Source organism: Vespa crabro, chromosome 16, assembly GCF_910589235.1.
Source record: "Vespa crabro chromosome 16, iyVesCrab1.2, whole genome shotgun sequence".
Classification (NCBI taxonomy): Eukaryota; Metazoa; Arthropoda; class Insecta; order Hymenoptera; family Vespidae; genus Vespa; species Vespa crabro.
The window spans coordinates 2,453,882-2,458,881 of record NC_060970.1 but is presented as its reverse complement, the minus strand read 5'-3'; the positions used below and the strand labels follow the sequence as shown (position 1 = coordinate 2,458,881).

At 27.9% G+C, this 5,000-nt stretch overlaps 1 protein-coding gene across 2 annotated transcripts in view; it reads left to right on the top strand.

Moving 5' to 3' along the window:
- The window catches only part of LOC124429743 (ammonium transporter Rh type B), a 55,985-nt gene that overhangs the window by 25,859 nt on the left and 25,126 nt on the right, over window positions 1-5,000 (top strand). The gene's annotated exons all lie outside the window — the stretch shown is intronic.

The window sequence follows — 5,000 nt, the reverse complement described above, 5'->3', positions numbered from 1 at the left end:
CATAAAACGATGAAATTACATAGCTCTACCGTTTTACCCCTATATCTTTATCTCTATCTCGATCTCTATCTCTGTCTCGCTCTCTCTCTCTCTCTCTCTCTCTCTCTCTCTCTCTCTCTCTCTCTCTCTCTCTTGATCTCACTCTCTGTTTTTTGTCTTGTAAATTATTTTGATAATATCGATAATTTTTAATTAACGAAAGATACGTCGTAAATAAATGAACTTAATCGATTTTCTATTATGTTCGAAATATACATGTTTTTTTTCTTTTTCTTTTTTTTTGTTCTATTTCCATTTCTCGTCATCATAATCATTATTATAATTTGATAACAACAATGACGAATGACGTTTATAATAATAACAATATAATAAAGACAAAATAATAAAGATGATATTTATGACGATGACAATGATCATAGGTATGATTTATAATGACGATGATTTATAATGATATATTATGATCCTATGATGATATTATTGTATTATGATATTATAGATATGTTATGGTGTTATGGTGTTGCGATATTATGCACGATACTATGATACTGTGATAACATAATTATATGATGATGATGATGATAATGTTAATAAGATTATGATGATTATTATAATAACTATAATGCGATGATAATATTATTATTGTAATTATATTGAGGAACATAAAAAATAATTAATCGCTTTATTATTACATTAATTATTTGTTTGACATTTTACAAAAATTTTCTTCTAACGGAATAATTAATATTCCCTTAATCAATAATCAAAATTCTAAGGGAATAATTAACGTGGATTTCAAAAGCGGTAGCGAACGTGTGGACGAAATCAAGTGAGCTTAATCGTATTAGATTTCATTGTGAAAGACGAGACTATTCGCCATTCGCGATGACTATTTTAATTGCTGCTAATCTGATTTTCTTCTATTATTCGTGCAATGCAACGTAGCGAATATAAAATGATTGAAATAAAAAAAAAATTCAAAGAGGAAAGAAAAAATACTTTTCCGATTGGATCAAAAAGAAAGGGGTGGGGGGGGGGGGGAAAGAAAAAAAAAAGAAAAGATAAAATCCAATAAATGAAAATTATTTGTTTATCGGTCATTATTGGATCGATCGATTGACGTAATGAAAAATTTATTTATCAGAAATTGACAAAGAAAATATCTTTGTTTTATCATTATTCGTCCGTAAAAGTTTTTATGTCATATTTTATTTGTGCTTAAAGTTTTACGACAAAAGAACATGATAATTATTAAAATCATGAGACATTGTTTTATGGTTTTAATTAATCGTGAGACTCATTTTTAAATCTAAAAAAGTGAAAAAATGTACTTAGAGTTTCGATTTTTTTTTTTTTCGTATTGAATTTTCCTTTTTTTTCTTCTTTTTCTTTTTTACTTTTAAAAATCGTCACGGAAAAATTATAAGAAGAACAGGGATATTTTTCAAATGGCTTTTTAAATTAAAATGGAATAACAAAGAAAAGTAAAACGAAATAATATCTTCTTACTCGAAAGAAAATTCTCGGTGTATACACGGGTGTTTTATAATTTTTTGAATTTCTTGAGAAACTTCCGTGGTAAATATTTAAGAGGAAAAAGCGAAGGGGGTGGGGAGCTGGGAGAAGGAATAAAAAACATACAAAAGAAAAGAAAAGAGAAGAAAAGAAAAAAACAAACAAACAAAGAGAAAAAGAAACGAAAGAAAAAAATGCAAAAATTTCAAATTCTGGATCAGGCGCTGACCTTTCGAACATTATAATTTCATAATATATATATATATATATATATATATATATATATATATATATATTGCATTGTTCGGAAAGTAATTTCGTTTTTTCCTGACAGAGAATTTAATTGTATTTTTTTGCACCTAATTTCACACTTAAGCCGCATAATCATTATATGTTTTGAAAGCTAATATAGGTGTGTATAAGGCTTGTGTGTGAAAAAGTCCAGTTGATTCTACGCAGTAATTTTTGGTTGGTGCCCTTTTAAATATGAACAGCAATAAGCAGCATTTTCGTCATATTTTACTTTTTTGAAGATGCACCACGTTCTGGGATGCCGGTTTAAACTGATAAAGACACGATAAAGGCATTAGCTGATGCAAACCGGCGAATAACAACACGTGAGATCGGTGAAAGGTTAAATTTATCAAATTCAACTGTTTATGACCATTTGAAAAGCCTGGGTTTAACCCCGAAACTCGATATATGGATTCCTCATGTTCTCACGAAGAGAAATTTGTGTCGTCGCGTTGTCGTCTGTGATTCGCTTCTCAAACATCACGAAAATGATCCATTTTTGAAGTGCATCATTACTAAGGACAAAAAATGGGTTGTATATAACAATGTCAAACGCAATAGATCATGGAGTAAAAAACATGAACCGGGTCAAAGCATTTCCAAAGCCAATATCCATCAAAAAAAGGTGATGCTGTCTGTTTGGTGGGATTTTAAAGGAATCGTTTTTTTTTTTTGAGATTTTACCGGATAACACAACAATTAATTCGGAAGTCTACTGTCATCAACTGGACAAACTAAATGATGTACTTCAACAGAAAAGGCCGAAATTAATCAACAGATAAGGTATAGTGTTCCACCAAGATAATGCGAGACCACATACAAGTTTGGTCTCTCGCCAAAAACTTTTACAGCTTGAATGGGATACAATGCCACATCCACTATATTCTCCAGATCTGGCACCTTAGGATTATTATTTGTTTCGGTCACTGCAAAATTTTTTAGACGGTAAAACCTTCACTTCAAATGAGGAGATCAAAAACCACCTCGATCAGTTTTTAGCCAGCAAAGACCAAAAACGTTATGAGCGTGGAATCATGCTACTACCAGAAAGATGGCAAAAAGTATTGGATCAGAATGGCCAATATATAATTTAATAAAATATTTTTTCATTATACGAAAATTGTCTTTCATTTTCACAAAAAAAAAAAAAACGAAATGACTTTCCGAACGACCCAATATATATACACATTGAAAAGATCGTCTCTTCTATTAAACGATACACATTCTAGTTGATATGTATATATATATATATATATATATATATATATATATATATATATATATATACATATATATTTCTCATGAATTTGTTCGTCTCGAAGAATGTCATATCGATCGTAACGCGGATATCAGGAGATTCTCGTCAGGCCAAGCGCAAAAGATTCGTTTAAAGATCATCGAGTAATAGTGTTCAAGTTAAGATACATGAACCGGAAAAGAGATACGTGTTCACATGAACAACGAGATTATCAGATAATAAGAAATTATAGTATATGTGGTTATATTTTTATCCAAGAAAGTGGTCATTTATTAGTTTCTTTTTATTCGATAGGATATGATATTTATATATATATATACAGGATGTTCAAAAAGCATGGGACTAAACTTATACTATATATTAGTGAGATCAAATGAATGAAAAAAGTTGATATAAATTTATGTTCAAAAATATTTTATTGAAGAGATATATGCATTGAAAAATATGATTTATTTCCATTCGTTAAATTAATTATTGACTAATAATCAATTCAATCTCATAGATCATCTGACTTAACACGACTCTGAACTTCTATTTATGGTATTCACGCGAAAGAATTGGTTTATAAATATACGATAGAAATTAGAAGATGAACTTTGTCGAATGTATTCAAAATCCATTTACTATTATTTCTAATATAATTGGAATATTGGAATATTTAAATTCGACAATCACTAATTCAACGAATGGATATTTGTATTCTTAATTAAAAAGGAGAAATTTTCTAACATTTCTTATAATTGTCACAATAAATTATAAATATCTTTAAAAGTATATATTTTTTTAACAAAACATTTTTGGATATGAGTTTATATAATTTTTTTTTTTTTTTTTTTTATTTATTTAATCTCAGTAATACGCAGTATAAGTTTGATCCTTTTTGGATGCTTTTTGGACATCCTGTATATATATATATATATATAATAGGTATATGCAAATAAAATTATACAAGGTGTTCGTTAGAAAAATGTTTCACATCTAATCGAAATTTATTAATACAAATTTACAACCTTCTGAGTCACGCTACGAAGTGTATGTCAACTTTTTATTTATTCTTTTTGTTTTTCTACTTATGGCCTTTTTGAAGATATGAAGGTCAATATATAGTACTTTGAAATGGATATCTGTAATTTTCTTTTTTTTTTTTTTATGTACTTATGTGATCATTTGCAATTAAATCGATAAACAAACTCATTTCGTTAATACTTTTAAGTTTGCGTTTGTTTTTAATAAAATAGATCTCAAATTTTGATAGAAATCATTCAATTTTAAATCGAACATTTTTAATAATATATCAATACATTTCTTTAAAATTTTACGAAAGATTTTTGATAGTATTTGATTGAACCATTTCTCATTGATTCTTAACATTCTTAACTTTCTATAAAATTCATATTTAAAAATAATCTATAAAATTATTTTGATATTACAAATAATATGTCATCTTAATGTTTAATAAAAATACTTTCGTTAATTTTTCATCGCTTTTAACGAGTAGCTTTTTACCCATGATCTTTTCGAGTTATCAAAGTCGATCTAGTTTTTTGAAATGGATATCTATATTTCATTCTTTTACACATACATACACACACACACACACACACACACACACAATAGTAATCATTTGGAATAAAAATCGTAAGTAGTGAAGAATTACTATTACGCATTGTTTTCGATACTTTAATCGACATGTTAATGGCCGATTAAAAGATTCGTATCGTACTCTAATTTATCTTACACAAATACATAATTTACTGATCAAACAATCGCGTATTTTGACGAGCTGAAGGTCAATGATTGTATCCAACGTAACCATCTTTAAAATGTTATATAATCCGAGGATCGTTTTTTAAATTGTGGTATTGAAAATCGATTACTTTTAATATCTAACTCGTAAACGATGCATGATAATAAATCTTCTGGCAAATTTCATTTT